General features: G+C 45.5%; 1 pseudogene; it reads left to right on the forward strand.

The window, feature by feature from the left end:
- Positions 1-269: 269 nt before the first annotated feature.
- LOC110725709 overlaps positions 270-18,728 on the forward strand; it is a 45,499-nt pseudogene continuing 27,040 nt past the window's right edge.

Here is an 18,728-nt window from a genome sequence, read left to right on the forward strand (position 1 = left end):
AAAAACATAAGTCACTTTTGTATAAAAAAAGGGTCACTTTTATAAGAAAAAAGGGTCACTTTTATGGAAAAAAAATGGTCACTTTTGTGAAAATATGGGTCACTTTTGTAAAAAAAAAGGGTCACTTTTACAAGTAAAAAGGGTTACTTTTCGAAAAATGTTCGATCTACAATAAAATTATTGTAAACTGGGGGCATGCAAAAGTTTTTGAAAATATAAATACATTGAACAAAGTGCAGCTGACCTTAAACTTCCATTGCTCTCTTAAGCTTGTACAAAAATTACGACGACTTTGAATTTAATTCTTCAATAAACTGCTTTCTTCATAGTTCACATGGAGTTTCCCGATGAAATTGCGTTGCCGGCAGTCGGAGTTGATCTCAAAACGACGTATTCACGTGTTGCAGTTCGGCAAAATGGAAGAGTCGAGATTGTTCCAAACGATCTTAGTAATCAAATGACGCCGTCTTGTGTTGCCTTTACACCGACTGGACGCCTTATTGGAGAAGCTGCCAAGTATCAAGTTCATATTAATCCTTCCAATACTATTTTTGGTAACTTTATTGCTCTTTTATTTAAAGATCATATTCAGTAGATTTTGCAATTAATTGCTTTCAATTGTTATCTTGAATATAGAGTAACATTTATGAGTTTGTGTTCTTAATGATGTTGAATTTTGGGTTTATTATTTATTATTCATTCAATGATTCTAGCTATATTTATTTAATTATTTAATCATCTATCTTGATTATGGAATACCACTTTTTGATAATTTTGTCGGAATTTGGGTTTTGATAATTCCAGTTATTTACTCTGCTATCTTGAATCCCATTTTTTGTTTTTGATAATATTGTTGAAATTTGGGTTTTGATTTAATAATTTTGGGATTTATCGATAATTAGTGCTTTGTTTGTAACATGTTCTTGATTCTTGAAGACAAAATAATAATGGGTTTTAATTGTGAAAAAATTTAGTTGCTGCCCTTCTTAAAAAATTGAAAAAAAACAATTTTAATCATTAAGGAATTTAAGAAATTACTTGTTTTGGGTGAAAACAATGGGACCTTGTCGAAGGTCCGATGAAGTGGAGAAGACTAGATTCGATCCAAGTAATGTTGGGCCGAAGGTTTCCTGCACAGTAGACACACGTAAACTAGCCTCGGGGGTGTTGCCGAGGAAGGCCCCTCCGATGCTAAAGTCAGTACAGTGCGTAGAAAGAGAACACTGTGCAAGAGAATTAATTGCTTGAGGCTTTGCTTGAATGAATGTACAAATGTAATATTGATGGCTTTTATACCTCTGCATACATGGAGAAGTTGGGCCTTAGCCCAATTGGCTTGCCTTGAGGACTGATCTTTGACTTTAGCACAATTGGAGAGATGAACCTTGACCTTGGGCTTTTAATTGGATCATTTAATGCCTAAGCCCAATTGGACTAAATTGGACCCAAACAACTTGCCCCCCAGACCCGATTTGGAAGGATGACGGGTCGGGTTTGATTTAATCAGAAAAGGAGGGAAGTGAATGATTTAATTAATCCAAAAATTTGAATTTAAACCGTAATTAAACCGTAATTAATGAGATAACAACAGTTAAGGCGGATAATTGTGGAAGTTGGACGAATAATGGGCAGTTTAATCGCAAGGTCGTGTGTTTAACGGTTACTTAGTGAGGTATTTAAGAGAAATTGAAACGCGGACTCCCCGTATTCCCATTTCTGGAGATATAATTAGAGGCGCGTCATCTCTCCTCACTTATTCACCAACACAAACCCATAATTCTCGAGAGAACCCAAGAACCCGCATCAAAACTTCGCAAATTCCCCGAGCATAAAGCTTAGAAACTGAGACTCGCCACTACCAATTCGTAAATCGGCAACTTTCGCTTCAGATTAAGGTAAATTCCTTTGATTTTAGTTTATTTTTCTTCGAATTTGAACTCCTTCCCTTTTTTCGACTTCCTTCTTCGAAATTATCAATGGCGAGAGGAGTTAGGGGTAGAGCCCGTGCTCCAAGAAGAGCAAGGCCAATTCCCGATCCCAGGAACAGGATTGGGACCTGGAATGGACAAAGAGCAGAGTCTGACCCTGCTGAAGGGATTAGGGCGACTCCAATTTCCTCGGCTCCTCCTCAGAGAACGGAGGGGCCGAGCGCTTCTGGGCGGGACGATGAAGTTCCCGCTGTCCTTTGGGATATCCTTCCCGGGTTTTCAGAGTGGGAGGATGCCGAAGTAGCTTCGGCCATGATAAAGAACCGCCCCTACTCATGGTGGGTGGAGAATGTCGAACAGTATCGGTTTGCCGAACAAATTGAGTTGCATTACGGCATCCTTGAAGCTGATGGGTATTGGTGCCGAATGCCCGTGGCATCCGATAGAATCCATCGTCCACCCCCGGGGTATGTGGGGGTGTACACAAGACAACTTCAGTATGGGCTGAGGTTCCCTTTGGACGTATTCGTCCGAGACTTGCTGATCCATTACAATATTTCCCTATGTCAGCTAACTCCTACTAGCATCCGAAGGGTGATGACATACTTATGGGTCTGCAAGTTCTTCAGGTATGTGCCGAACCTGCACTGCTTCAAAAAGCTTCATCGGCTAGTGCCAAATATTCAAAGTGGGCACGGAAGTCATGGTTCTGGGTGGTACCGGATTGAGTCTCGGCCCCAGTACCTAACCATGTGGCCGAACGACTCTTCAGACAAGGACTGGAGAGGTCAATGGATTTGGGTTAGGGCACCCACGGACCCGGGCCACCCTTGCGTCTTCAGCGCTCCCCGGTACCTTGTTGAGCCTGATCCCGACATGGGAAGTTTAGGTCCCCCCGCAGATAACGGCCCAGATCCAAACCTTAATCAACAGAATATCTTCGGCAAGCTGCCGAACCGGGGGGGCAGCGGCCGAATGCAGCATATCCCGGAGACTTGGCTCCCCGATACGCATTATGTTTTCCAAGAGAACATGCTAGCAGCTGTCTGCCTCAGCCGAAAGTTTAAGGATGGTAAGCTTCTTCGGCTGGGGCCGAGGCTTTTTAATTATCTCTTTTTCTCCTCTCACTTCGCTTTTTTATGCTATGCCAACCTAACTGAACTGACCTTTCCCCTTTTCTTTTTCAGAGCGGGACGAGACCAACGTCGGCATTAACTACGCTCGTCTTGGCGTCAACCGAGAACGAGTTGTAACTGATCGGGCCCCCTCTATCACTGAACCGCGGCATAGAGAAGTTCATCTAGACTCTTCCCACTTCCAAATTGAGGTTGTTGCTCTGTATCAAAGGCAGAAGCCTTGGTGGAAGAAGAGAGATCCCTGGTTTCAGCTGCTGGACGAAGAAGCTGAAGCTGCCCGTACGGCCGAAGAGGTTGCACGGGTTATTGAAGTTTGTGAAGGAGGAGAAGGGTCCTCCAGGGCTGCTGAAGAAGAAGCTGCAGCTAGGGCAGCTCAAGAAGACGAGGCTTTGCTGAAGACCTCGGTGAGCTTTCAGACTTAATTTTGTCTATTTCTGTTTGTTGTTTTGTTTTTACTCACATTCTTCCTCCCCCCCTGTCTTTTACAGTCTGAAGAGAGTAATAGACACAGAGAAGGGAAAGCCCCTATTCGTCCCGAAGACCAGATACAAGAAGAGTCCTCAGACTCAGACATGGACGAGCAGCCGCTTCAGAAAAGGCGCCGAAGAATGGCCATCATCGGCCCCCATGACTTTCAGCGGAGGCCGATGACCATCAACGTCGAAATAAGGGAACCCGAGGAAGGCAATGGATCTCCGAGGGTTCCCCGGCCACCACCTCAATCACCTCCAAAGACCCCTCTGCCACCTCCCGAGATGGAGGTGGATCAGAAAACTCCCGAACCTAAGGGAGGGGTCCAAGAAGAAGTTCAAGAGAGTGCTGTTGAGCACAAGAATGAGGATGCCGTGATGCCCAGTGCTGAGGGTTTCACGGCAGACATTGCAAGAGAGGTTGAGGCCTTCTTCCTCACCCCTGAAGAAGAAGAGGTCATAATAATTGACTCTTCTGAGAAGGAGGATGCTGAGCCATCCAAAGTTAAAGAAGCTCCGTCGTCATCCTTTCCTTCCTTCCAGACTCTGCAATCTGGAGAAATGGGTTTCTCGGCCCCCGAATTCCAATCCCAGATCACATCTGGGACCTCATATGGGGTCAGAACCGAGAAGGTGCTGCAGCCTACTTCAGCGATTTTGCTGGCACGTCCGAAATAGATAGGGCAAGAATCTGGTCGCTGAAGGCCACTGCTGGGATGGGCGAATCCAGCAGATCAGTTCCTGACCCAGCCAGGTCTAACCAACTGCTGATGATGCAGGTGATTTTCCTTGCCTTTATCTCCTCTAAAATTCAGCTCTATTTTTTATTTTAACTTGTGCTCCTGTTTTCAGTTCGTGCACAATCAGACTCTCACTGTAGAGCTGATAGATACCCTACAAGATAGGGTAGACGCTGCCAAGCACGACAAAAAGGTAGCCGAAGAGGAGTTAAAGCTTGCTAAGCTGAAGCAAGCAGCAGCTGAAGAGAAGCAGCAGAAGGGTGAAGAATATGAGAAAAAAGCTGCTGAAGCCTTCAAAACCTTCTGCGATGCTATGGAGAAGGAAGTTTTTCCCCCACTGATGGAAGGGGAAAAATTCCTCCAAGAGCACATGGGAGTGGACATCTCCAAATTCAAGGCTACCATTGAGAGCCGAATCCAGGAAGGAGCTGTTGCACAAGCTGAAGTGCAGCAACGGCTAGAAGCTCTTGAAGCTAGCAGAATGGCTGCTGAAGAGATGCTCCAAGCCAGGGATGTCCAACTCTCAAAGGCTGTTGCTGCTGCTGCTGAAGCTCAGAGAGCTAAGCTCCAAGAAGCTGAGGATCAGCTGATGGCCAAAAAGGAAGAAGTGGCCCAGACCCAGACAGAGGCTTCCCAAGTTCAGCAGCAGCTGAATGAGCTAAAAGGTTCCTCCTTCAAGCTCGCCGATGAGCTGAAGAAAATCCAAGGAAGACTTGGAGGAGACCCAGAAGAAGTTGGCTGATGCTGAGGCTCTACTCAAAGTCCATGTCTATACCCAGGAAGAATATGAAATGGGTTTCAGAAACGGGTTCAGAGTGTGCCGAAGAGTCTGCCTTCATGCTGAGCCGAAGTTGGACTGGTCCAAATGTGCTGAATGGGTCCAGGATCCCGAAGACCCTCATATGAAGTATGCAACTCCAGTCGAAGCTGAAATCCTTAAGGCTGAGGAAGCCGAAGAAGAAGCTGAGAGAATGGAGTTGGAGGCTGAACAGAGGGAAAGGGAGGCTCGGCAGAGTGCAAAGCCTGCTTCTTCTGCTGCTGGGGCTGAGACCACCATGGAGCCCAACAATGCTGACCAGTCGTATCCTCGGGCTGAAGCATAGGAACTCGGGCAGTCGTCTTCAGAATCTTGCGGTTCATCATGCGCTCAACTTTAGACTTGCCGCTTTCTGAATTTTTGCCTTGTTTGTTTTTTGCTTCAGCTTGCCTTGTCGTACAAAACAGTTTATTTTTTTACTTCTGTACGTATTTCGGCAGTTGTTATTTTCCGCTTGTGGGCGGCTGTCGATATAGTTTCTTAACTTTTTTGAACTTGTAGCTCAATTTCTGAGCATAAATTATTAATTTGATGTTCTTTTCTTCAGCTGCTTTGTTTTTGAGTGCTTTACTGTTTCTTCAATTCTGCTGAACATAAACTTGCACTGGTAGTGCTTCTTGCCCCCCCCCCCAGAAATTGAAGTATGGCTTCAGCTGAATAAACAATTTCTTTATTTCTTAAAAATGGGTATTCGAAACACAGGGCCAACTGAAGGCAATGCTTCGGATAATGGCTTTCTGGGATAGGCAATATCCCAGAATTGTCCATGGACTCATGCCTTTGGAGAACAAATCTTACTGAAGTTTGACTTCAGCTGAAAGACTAGAGTTCTTTAAAAAGACGAGTTTGCCAGCAATCAGAAACCCAGTTACCCGAAGGCGAAGGTTTCAGACGAGGCTGAATAAAATTTCCAACAGTTGCTGTTATCCTTGATTTTTTGTCTATCATTGAAAAATGGATATCCGAAACACAGGGCCAACTGAAGGCAATGTTTCGGATAATGGCTTTCTGGGATACAAGGCTCAGTTAAGGCAATATCCCAGAATTGTCCATGGACTCATGTCTTTGGAGAACAAGTCTTACTAAAGTTTGACTTCAGCTGAAAGACCAGTGTTCTTTAAAAAGACGAGTTTTGTCAGCAATCTGAAACCCAGTTACCCGAAGGCGAAGGTTTCAGACGAGGCTGAATAAAAAACCCTTAAAGAGTAGATAGAACCGAGAAAACTTTGAAAGGATAAAAAGTTGCAAATATTTATATAAATGGCGGCTCCAAGGCCTTTCATTAGTTCAAAATGTACTTACAAAGATTGTTCTGCCCCGAAGGGTTTACACATGATATTTTTTCAGTACATAAGCGTTCCAGTGATTTTTCAACTCAGTTCCATCCAACTGCCGAAGTCGGTATGTCCCTGGCTGAAGCTCATCACAGATTTCATAAGGCCCTTCCCATGCAGCTGAGAGTTTCCCATGGATTCGGCCTTTCTGAACTGCAGCAGCATTCCGAAGGACAAGGTCTCCAATTTTAAGAGGCCTTGCATGGACCCTTCGGTTATAAAATTTGTTGATTCTCTGCTTATAAGCGGCCATTCTGTCTCGGGCTGAGTCTCTTACTTCGTCGAGGAAATCGAGAGATTCCCTCATCAATCGCTCATTCTCAGCCGAGAAGTGGTGCACTCGTAGGCTCTCAGAGCCAATTTCCACTGGAAGAACGGCTTCGGCACCATACACCAGTTCAAAAGGTGAATAGCCCGTTGCCTCTTTTCAGTTGTCCGAAGGGACCAAAGGGTTCCAGGGAGCTCCTCCAGCCACTTGGACTTTTGATCTTCCACCCTCTTCTTGAGGGCATTTAGGATCTGTTTATTTGCAGCTTCGGCTTGTCCGTTACTTTGCGGGTGGCATACCGCTGAATATGCCAGTTTGATGCCGAACTGATCTGTATACCGCTTCAATGGTAAGATATCAAATTGCCTCCCATGATCGAAGACAAATACTCTCGGGATGCCAAAACGAGTGATGATATTCTGCCAGATAAATTTTCTGACAGTTTGCTCTGTAATGTTCGAGGCTGCTTAGGCCTCGATCCATTTACTGAAGTAGTCAACACCAACTATCATCCATTTTTTTTGGTACACAGCCTCTGGAAATGGTCCTAGTATATCCAGTCCCCATTGGGCAAACGGGAGTGGATTAAGGATCGGCTGAAGATCCCTTGCTGGCTGGTGGATAACTGGAGCGTATTTTTGACATTTTTCGCATTTCCGGACCAGCTCCTTAGCATCTGCGATCATGGTGGGCCAGTAATATCCAGCCCTCAATGCCTTGTGGGCTAAGGTCCTTCCCCCAATGTGGTTCCCACAGATGCCGAGGTGAATCTCCCGTAGGATATAATCTGCATCTGTTGGTCCCACGCATTTCAGCAATGGGGCTGAGAAGGATTTTTTCAAAAGTTCCCCCCTGAAGACAATGAACCTTGAGCTGGTTCTCTTCATCTTGGAGGCCAAAGCTTTATCTTCGGGAGTTTCTCCCCGAAGCTTGAAAGCTAGGATGGGGTCCATCCAACTAGGCTCTAGGTCAGCGCAGCACACTTCAGGTGCTTCGTCGACACTTCTCTCTCGACGCACTTCTACATATACAGATCTGTTCAGCTCGGTAAGAGTTGAACTGGCAAGTTTGGAGAGTGCATCGGCTTGAGTATTCTGACCCCTTGGGATCAGCTGAACCTCAAAAGTTTTCAGCTCTGCAATGACTGACTTGGTCTTGGCAAGATAAGCTATCATGGAGGGCTCTTTGGCCTCGTAGCTGCCGCTAATCTGATATGCAACTAGCTGAGAGTCTGTTTTCAGGCAGACATGATCGGCTTCCAAGCAGATGCACAATTCTAGGCCGGCGATTGCTGCCTCATATTCGGCTTCGTTGTTCGAGGCCTTAAAAGAAAATTTTAGTGCATACTCAAAGGATTTGCCTTCGGGAGAAGTTATCACTACTCCTGCCCCCGAACCGTTTTCGGTGGAAGATCCATCCGTAAACACGGTCCAGACTTTCTTTTCATTGTCTAGCGCTTCTTGGTATGAGCATTCAGCCAAGAAATCCGCTAGAGCTTGAGCCTTAATGGCAGCCCTCGGACGGTAGCTGATGCTGAATTCGGTGAGCTCAAAAGCCCACTTGGCTAGCCTACCAGATTTTTCAACCTTGCCGAGAACTTTTTCCAACGGCTGATCAGTTAAGACCACTATCTGATGGCAAACAAAATAGGGCCTCAGCTTCCGAGCAGCTACTACTACCGCGAAAGCGACTTTATCGAGTAGAGGGTAGCAAGTCTCGGCATCCGTCAGTGTATGACTGACAAAGTAGATCGGTTGCTGACTTTTACTTTCTTCCTTCAGCAGTACTGCACTGATGGTGGCCGGGCTAACGGCCACATACAGGTACAAAGTTTCTCCTTCTGCTGGGCTAGCCAGCGTTGGGAGTTGAGCCAGATGCTCCCGAAGCTGTTTAAAGGCGTCTTTTTTCTCTTCCTCCCAAACGAGCTCTTTTGTTTTCGGGAGTTTCAGGGCTTTGAAGAAAGGTAACCCCTTATCCGAAGCTCTGGAAATGAACCTCGAGAGGGCTCCCATTCTTCCGGTGAGCCGCTGAACATCCCGCTTTGTTTTCGGCTCAGGAAGGTCGAGCGCTGCTTTGACTTTGGAGGGATTGGCATCAATCCCCCTTTTGCTGACTATGAACCCAAGGAATTTCCCTGACTTCACGCCGAAGACACACTTCTTCGGATTCAGCTTTATTTGATGCTTTCTTAAGGTGGCGAAAGTTTCAGCCAGGTCCTTAACATGGTCCTCAGGTTTTTTGCTTTTGACGATCGAATCGTCGACATAGACTTCCATGTTTCGGCCCTTTTGATCGGCAAAAACTTGATCCACCAGCCTTTGATAGGTTGCCCCCGCATTTTTCAATCCGAAGGGCATCATTTTGTAATTGTACACCTCAGCGTTCGTGACAAATGCTGTCTTTGCTCGATCGTCGGGGTGCATGAAGATCTGATGATACCCCGAGAATGCGTCCATGAAACTAAGCAAGGCATGGCCACTTGTCGAATCGACTAGCTGATCGATCCTCGGCAAGGGATAGAAATCCTTCGGACAAGCCTTATTTAGGTCCGTGAAGTCAACGCACATCCTCCAGGTACCATTGGCCTTCTGAACCATCACCACATTTGCCAGCCATTCTGGATATTGGCAAGGTTCGATGAAGCCTGCCTCCAGCAATTTTTTGACCTCGGCTGCGATGTCTTGGTTCTTATTAGCGGAGTAATTCCGCTTCTTTTGCTTAATTGGTCGACACGTTGGGTCAACATTAAGCTTATGGGAGATGAGGTCTGGACTTATCCCGGGCATATCAGCTGCCGAGAAAGCAAACACATCTCTGTTGTCCCGAAGGAGCTGAATAAGTTCACAACGGGTGTTCGGATCAAGGTCCATCCCGATTGTTACACATTTCTCAACGTCTCCTTCGGCCAACTCAACTGTTTCAGTCTGTTGGTCCATGTCCATTGCTGATGGACTGGACTCTTCATAATCTGGCCTGCTGCCTATGTCAGCAGGTGTCCCAGTCTTTTTGTTCTTCGGCTGGCTCTCTGAGTCTTGCTGTTCAGCTGAAGAGCTAGCCTTTTCCCTTTCGGGCCCTTTACCTCTGGGTACAGATCCTTGGGCCGAAGCACTTAGGCCTTTCGGCTTTTTTGTGCTTGGCTCTCTTTCTTTTTCTTTCTCCTCCTCATCCTTGTCGTCATCTGGGCGACTACTGGATGGCTTGAGGTAGTTGTACCTTCGGGCGTCCTTTTGGTTGCCCTGTATCCTTTCGGGGAAGCCAGCGTCTGAGACGTAAATCATCAGCTGATGATAAGTTGAGACGACCCCTTGGATCTCATGAATTATGGGTCTCCCCAAAATCACGTTGTACACTGAAGGAGCGTCAATGACCAAAAATTCAATCATGACGTTCCTGGCTGCCTCATCGCAGCCGATGGTGATAGGAAGTGTCACCTTCCCATCTGGATAAGTTGAAGCCCCGTTGAACCCGGATACCGGGTAGGGTACCGGCGTAAGGTGCTTGGGCTTCAGCTTGATTTGATTGTAGGCCTTTCGGAACATAATGTTTGCTCCGCTGCCACCGTCAACAAGGACCTTACTGACGTCGTGGTTGGCCACCGTGGCGATGATCACCAACGGATCCTCGTGAGGGAACGTTATCCCTCGGCAGTCGGCGGCTGTGAACGTCATGTTCAGCACTGACGATTGGGGAGACTGAATGTCAGCGTTGTTCACCTGGTGAGTCAAAGCCCTAAGGTGTCGCTTGTGCTCCCTCCGAGAGCATATTCCTCCCGAGATAACATTGATCGGAGAGAATTTCCCCTCCGGCTTTTTACTGTTCTTCCGGGGGAAGTCGAGGTCTTGCCGAGAGTCCTTTGCTGACTTCTCGGACTCTTTTTTCTCGCGGTGATCCGCGATGTATTTTTTCAAGTATCCCTTCCGGACCATGTCCTCTATCTGGTCCTTCAGTTGGATACACTCCTCAGTGTTGTGTCCCGGAGATTCGTGGAACTCGCACCACTGATTTTTATTTTTTCGCTGATACCACTCTGGGAGTGGTCTCGGCTTTCGGTAACTCTGCTCCTCCATCGTCACGCTGTAAATTTTGGCGCGTGGAAGAGAGAGCGGTGTGTAGGACTCGTATCTGCCTGTGTATGAGGCAGATTTTTCCTTCTTTGGGTCGCTGGCCGAAGATTGCTCCGAGGCCTTTGACTTTCCCTTTGCCTTATGGCCTTGGCCTTCAGACAAGGGTATTTGTCTTTATTTCCCTCCCCCGAATTGAGGTTGGGTTTTCGCTTTGTTCCATTCTTCGGCTCGGATGAACTTATCCGAGGCATTCAGAGCTTCCTCCAAGGTCTGCGGGGTATGCATGACCATGAAGTCTAGGAACTTCCCGGGCTGAAGGCCATTCTGCATTGCAAAAAACGGCTAGCCCCTGGTCCAGCTGAGAGACGCTGGATGACTCGTTACTAAAACGGGTCAGATAGTCTCGGAGGCTTTCGGTTTCCCCCTGTTGCAGACTCATGAGTTCTGCAGTAGTCTTCTCTCGGCGGTTTGCCGTGGAAAACTTGCTCCTAAACTTGGAGGACAGATCATCCCACCCTGTTATGGAGCCTTGCTTTACTCCCTTGGAGATCCAGGCTTGTGCGACCCCCTTGAGAGTGGTTGGGAAATATTTGCACCAAGTCGCTTCGGATCTGGGGCAAAGATGCATATGAGTCTCATACGAGGCCACGTGGTCCTTCGGATCCGAGGTCCCGTCATATGTGATGTGCGACGGTATTTTAACCGTGGGCACGTGCTCTTCCAGTATCCATTGCTCGAATGGAGAACTGGCGGGTAGCATAACGGCCTTGCCCTTGTTCCTGGCCGAAGGGACCGCGCTCCGCCCTCTTAGAGAGGTAGGAGTGGTTTTCGTCCCTGACTGGGAAGCCTGGGCCTCGGCCGCAGGGAACGAGAGGCGACTGTGCACGCTCGGTTCCTTGCCGCCAAGTCGGTCGAGGACGCTTCGGCGAACAGTCTCAGGTTGTTCTCGGTGAGTAGATTCTGGCCGAGAAGCTGAGCTGCTGCTTTTATGCGTTTCTGGTCGGAAGGATGAGGATCCTTTGAAAAATTGAGGGTTCTTTTTCCTCTCTTTTTCAGTTTTCCAGGTATCCTCTTCCCACTCTTCCAGTTCCCGGAAGGAAGGAAGCTTCCCACCATCATGGTCTAGCTTCCTCCGTTGATGCCGGGTATGCGGAGGAGTTCGATCACGAGGTGGTGGCATATTTTGTGCCCTCATTGCCTCCATGAGCACTGCCAGCGCTCTTGCCACCTCCTCTGAGCTGGGCCCCGTCAAAGGGGTCCTCGGCCGAGTATGGGAATGAGAGCGCACAGTCGATGGCTGGCTTTGGGGCACTGAATGTGTCCTATGATCGGACTCACCCCTGCTAGACCGAGAGTGACTCGGCCTATGATGAGAGTTATGAATTACGGGAGAAAGGGAATCCTCCCTGTATGATCCTCCCCCCGAGCTGGCACCCTTGGGAGAGTTCCGGTCCGGCGAGGGTGATGGTGTAGGGGTTTTAGGCTTTTCGCCTGCTCCTTGACGGAGGCCTTTGCTCTTGCGGTTCTTAGCCATTGCTACTAAGATAATTGCAAGATGATCTTGGTTAGAAATTTGGCTTAAAGATTTTTGAAAGTCCTCCCCACAGACGGCGCCAAATTGTTTCGGGTGAAAACAATGGGACCTTGTCGAAGGTCCGATGAAGTGGAGAAGACTAGATTCGATCCAAGTAATGTTGGGCCGAAGGTTTCCTGCACAGTAAACACACGTAAACTAGCCTCGGGGGTGTTGCCGAGGAAGGCCCCTCCGATGCTAAAGTCAGTACAGTGCGTAGAAAGAGAACACTATGCAAGAGAATTAATTGCTTGAGGCTTTGCTTGAATGAATGTACAAATGTAATATTGATGGCTTTTATACCTCTGCATACATGGAGAAGTTGGGCCTTAGCCCAATTGGCTTTCCTTGAGGACTGATCTTTGACTTTAGCACAATTGGAGAGATGAACCTTGACCTTGGGCTTTTAATTGGATCATTTAATGCCTAAGCCCAATTGGACTAAATTGGACCCAAACATTAATTATGTTTGCAAAGATGAAATTAACATTTAATATCAATTACGGTAATATGATGAGTAGCAAATTCAGCTAAACAAGTCTTTTAAAACTATATTGAGACAAGTTTATGGTTGTAATGAGTTAGCCCCTTAAAAGTTAAGTCAGGACATGTTGAGCTTGATGTTCTTGATAATCAAAGTTCGTCGCACTAGCATTCATTTATTAGATTGGTTCGATTATGTTCTCGATCTCTTCTGTTTATATGGTCGTTTGGACAATAATGTTCCAGAACTTATGCAATAGAATAGTGTTAGAAATATTTAACGGAAGTAGTAGTGAGTTATTGGTTTTAGTATTTGGTGAATTGGAAATGAAGTATTGAAGTCAATGATAATGTGTTTATATTGCATGGGTTAATTACATTGCATGTCTACACTTACTCCTATTTATAGTGAGTGTATGTCGGTTATTTCCACCGCCATATACATCTCCTCTACTCTAGATTTTTCTAGTGACTTATTTAGGACTTTCTTCTAGGCTTTGATTTTTCCTTAGATATTTTCATATGCCTATTCTAGAACATTACAAAATATCTAATAACTAGTTGCTTCAAGAATTTTCTAGATTATCTTTTTTAACACTCCCCCTTAATCAGAAAAATCTTGAATACCGAGTTGTCTTCGAAAATGGAGGAACTTATCTGTTGGTAGTGCCTTAGTGAAAATATCTGCGAGTTGCTCTCCCGTCTTGCAAAATTGTAGCTCGATCTCCCGTTTCTCGACCAGTTCTCGAATAAAGTGATGTCGTATCTCGATATGCTTCGTGCGACTATGAAAGACTGGATTCCTTGTCATGGCAATAGCTGAAATATTGTCACAGTGGATGGTTGTTGGATCTTCGGTGTCTTGCCGTAGATCTTGAAGAATTCTCCTTAGCCAGACTGCTTCACATGTTGCGCTTGTGGCCGATATGTATTCCGCTTCTGATGATGATAGTGCCACCGTTGCCTGTTTCTTTGATGACCAGGAGACGGACTTCAATCCTATCTGGAACACGTATCCACTCGTACTTCTTCGATCATCAATGCTTCTAGCCCGCCCAGTCGCTGTCTGTGTAGCCTGTGAGCTTGTAGTCGATCTCGGACTCGTACATTATTCCATGGCTCTTCGTCCCTTCGAAATACCTGAGAATCCTCTTTACTGTTGCAAGATTTGTCTTGCTAGGTTCACTCATGAACCTAGAGACAATGCTGACTGCATGTACTATGTCGGGCCTTGTGTTTGTGAGATAGATTAGAGATATGACCATGCTGCGATAGAGCAATGCATCTACGTTCTCCTTTCCATAATATTTGGAGAGCTTCTCATTCGTAGCCCTTGGTGTCGCCATTGGCTTGCAATCTCTCATGTTGAAATTTTTGAGCATATCTTTAACATATTTCTCTTGTGAGAGAAAAATTCTTCCTGTACTTTGCTTTACTTGCATGCCAAGGAAGTATTTCATAGCTCCAAGGTCGGTCATCTCATATTCTGACATCATTGCCTTTTTGAAGTCTTCGATCATTTTTGAGTTAGTGCCCATGTAGATAAGATCATCTACATAAAGGCATAAGATGAGAAAATCATGTGGCCCTTGGGCCTTGATGTAGAGTGATGGCTCACTTGGGCTTTTTATAAACCCATTTTGAATAAGATAGCCATTAATATTGCTATTCCATGCACGAGGAGCCTGCTTGAGCCCATATAGGGCCTTTCGAAGGCGATACACCTTTTCTTCCTTGCCTTCGATGATGTATCCATGCGGTTGCTCAACATACACTTCTTCTTTTAGCTCGCCATTAAGAAAAGCAGATTTGACATCTAATTAAAAAACTTGTAATTTAAGTTGAGCTGCGAGTGCAAGGACTGACCTGATCGTCTCCATTCGAACAATTGGAGCATATGTCTCACTGAAATCAACTCCAGGTTGTTGTAAATAGCCTTTTGCAACTAGGCGAGCCTTGTATTTTTGAATGGAGCCATCTTCATTGTACTTGATGTTGTAGACCCATTTGAGGCCTATTATTTCTTTGTCTCGAGGCTTTTCAACAAGCTCCCATGTGCGGTTCTTCTCGATCATCTTGATTTCTTCATTCATAGCGTCGATCCATTTTTCTTCTTGTGCTGCCTCTTGGAAGCCTTGTGGTTCGCTGGCGATGAGGGCCATGATAGCATGATTGTACTGATATTTATCCAAGTAGGCTGGAAGACGCCTGGGTCGTTGTGTCGTCGAACTTCTTGTGTTGGACTTGATTCTGGCGTTGTGCTTGAGCTTGATGGTGACCTTGGGCTGCTCTGCGGTGATCTTGGGCTACTTGGTGTTGACCTTGGACTGCTTGGGCCTTCACCTACATCTGGGCTTGAAGATGGAATGACTACTACAGGAACTTCTAGATCTTGAACTTCTGGATTGCTCTCGTTCCATTGCCATTGTGCTCCTTCGTTGAATAGGACATCTCTGGAGATGATTAACTCCTTGGATTCGGGCTGATTAGACGACATCCTTTTGACTCGTCACTGTATCCAATGAAGATACATTTTTCTCCTTTTCCATCTAGTTTATCCCGATTCTCCTTCGGGACGGGGGCATATGCAATGCACCCGAAAACTTTGAGGTGCTCGACTCTTGGCTTTCGTTTGTGCCAAGCTTCGTAAGGCGTCATGCTTCTTATTTCTTTCGTGGGAGACCTGTTCAGGATGTAAATAGCTGGGCGGACAGCTTCTGCCCAAAAATGTTTAGGCAGATTTTTTCCTTGCATCATACTCCGAGCGAGCCATTTCAGCAATTGTCCTGTTTCTCCTTTCTGCGACACCATTTTGTTTTGGTGAGCGTCTCACCGTGAGCTCCTTTTTGATGCCGTGCTCTTTACAGAATTTGTTGAATTCATTGCTTGTGAATTCTCCCCCACGATCGGTTCTTAGAACCTTTATTGAATGCCCACTTTGTTTTTCTATGAAGGCTTTAAATTGCATGAAGTGGGATAATGCTTCTTGTTAGACTTCGGGAAAAACTCCTCAAGTTGGAGTGTGTACCATTGATTAATATTTATAGAGGTTTACAAGAGTCGTACTCCTATTTTGATAAGGATACGAAGTATATCAGAATATATACAAAATTTTCCTAATTTGCGACAAATATTATCGTAAATATAATGTCTATCACACCCCCGCAGTCGTAGCGGGAGGAGGTCGTACGCTAAGACTGGATCTAAACTCCAAAAATAATTCTCGTGACAAGCCTTTCGTGAAAATGTCTGCAAACTGATATCTCGAAGGAACATGGAGAACCCGTACCTACCCCAAAGCTACCTTTTCTCGAAAAAAATGAATATCCATCTCTACATGCTTGGTGCGTTGGTGTTGGACCGGGTTGCCAGAAAGGTAGATAGCACTGACATTATCACAATAAACAATAGTAGCATGTCGAAGGGGGCAATGTAACTCCAATAAAAGATTACGAAGCCAACATGCCTCAGAGACAACATTTGCGACACCTCGATTTTCCGCTTCTGCACTCGATTTAGATAGAGTATGTTAACGCTTAGATGACCAGGAAACGAGGTTGTCCCCAATAAAACAGCAATAACCCGATGTGGAACGACGGGTGTCGGGACAACCTCCCCAGTCAGCGTCAGTGTAAGTAATCAAACGATGAGAAGCAGTCGGATATAAATGTAAACCATGATCAATAGTACCCTGAACATAACGCTGAATGCGTTTCAATGCCTCATAATGAGGTTCCCGAGGATCATGCATAAATAGACACACCTGTTGTACCGCATAGGCAATATCTGGCCTTGTGAAAGTGAGGTACTGAAGAGCACCTGCTAAACTGCGATACAGGGTAGGATCCCTAAAAGATGGTCCTGCAACTGCACTAAGTTTAGACTTAGTGTCAACTGGAGTAGCTGCAGGTTTACAAGAGCCCATACCTGCACGCTCTAAAATCTCATGTGCGTACTTTTCCTGTGAGAGTAGCAAATAAGAAGGAGTCCGGGTCACTGCAATCCCTAAAAAATAACTCAGAGGGCCCAAATCAGACATAGGGAACTCAATTTTCAACTGAGATATGATCCCCTCGCGCAACCTGTCAGAAGAGGTAGCTAATATAATATCATCAACATAAAGAAGCAAATATGCCATATCATTACCCTGTCGAAAGGTAAAAAGAGAGTTGTCACTTTTAGCAATGACAAAACCCAATCCGACCAAAAAATTCGCAAACTGCTGGTACCAAGCTCGAGGAGCTTGTTTCAAACCATATAGAGCCTTACGAAGCCGACACACATAAGAGGGTGTTCTCCGATCAACAAAACCCGGAGGTTGATGCATATAAACAGTTTCCTGAAGATCACCATGTAAAAAGGCATTTTTGACATCTAATTGATGAATCGACCACTTTTTAGCCAAAGCTAAGCTAAGAACAGTGCGAATAGTGGCCGGTTTAACTACAGGACTGAAAGTCTCCTCACAATCTACACCAACTTCTTGCGACCTGCCATCACAAACAAGACAAGTTTTGTGCCTTTCAAGGTCACCATTAGACTTGTACTTGTGCTTAAATAACCACATACAATTAACAATATTCACCCCCGCAGGCCTAGGTACCAAATCTCAAGTCCCTGTTTTAATAAGAGCATCAAATTCATCTTGCATCACCGCATTCCAGTTAGGGTCATTAAGAGCATTTTTATATGTCTTAGGGAGCGGTGATTTATGTGAAGGGATGGTCATATTAGCTTGGTGATATTTTGGGTTTGGTTTAAAAATTTCGTGTTGATTACGAGTAACACGAGGGGAAGGTGGTGGGGGGTGAGTGGGCCGAATGGGCATAATGCCCCTCAATGGTGGGGGCGTGTATGAGGAATTGCATGTAGTTTGAGTGATGGGTTGGATGGGTGAATTTAAAGAATTAGAGGAAGTGGGCTGATTTGGCGAGGTGGGCCCAAAAGGAAGGTTAGTGGAATTGGGTTGATTTGTGCGCAGGGGAGAAGTGGGGTGTATTAGTGGGCTGCTAGGTGGCGGATTGGTCTGGTTTGGTGAGGGAAGCAGATCAGTCCGCGGGTAGGCCGTGTGTGTGGAGTCTGGGCCGCAGGTACCCTGCGGAGTGGGCCGATTTGTGTGGGGAGTTGGGGCTTGAGCTTGACGCCATAATGGAGAAATTAAAGGACTTGGCTCCGTATCCTTAAGAAAGGAGTAGTCAGATTTTTTAAATTGACTTAGACTATAAAACGAAAATTGAGTCTCGTCAAATGTGACATGACGGGAAATAATTATTTTTTGTGTGGAAAGGTCTAGACATTTATAACCTCTATGGTTGGCTGGATATCCTAAGAAAACACAAGGAGTGGACCTAAGAGTCAACTTGTGAGGGGCCGTAGCCGATAAATTAGGAAAACAAAGACAACCAAAGACTCGCAAATGATCATAAGACGGAGTTTTACGAAACAAAGCATAAGCGGGAGTCCCATTGGCAAGAGTTTTGGTTGGCACAATGTTAAGAAGATAGGTTGTCGTTTCTAGAGAATCTACCCAATAGGGAGGGGGAATTGAAGCATGAATAAGTAGAGTACGAGAGATGTTATTTAAGGTTCGATTCATGCGTTCGGCCTTCCCATTTTGAGATGAAGTGTGTGGACGAGAAAAACGGAAAACTAAACCATGAGTGATACAAAATAGTTTAAAAGGATCATTATCAAATTCCCTACCATGGTCACTTTGAAAGGATTTAATTGGTCGTTCAAACTGAGTGGCAACATAAGCTCTAAAATTCAAAAAATATTGAAAGGCTTGTGATTTGAATTTTAACGGAATAGTCCACACAAAATGGGTAAAGTCATCCAATAGTACTAAATAATATTTGTGACCTTGATAACTACGAATAGGTGAAGTCGACAAGTCAGCATGAATAATTTCCAAA

This window comes from Chenopodium quinoa, unplaced genomic scaffold (assembly GCF_001683475.1).
Source record: "Chenopodium quinoa cultivar QQ74 unplaced genomic scaffold, ASM168347v1, whole genome shotgun sequence".
NCBI lineage: Eukaryota > Viridiplantae > Streptophyta > Magnoliopsida > Caryophyllales > Amaranthaceae > Chenopodium > Chenopodium quinoa.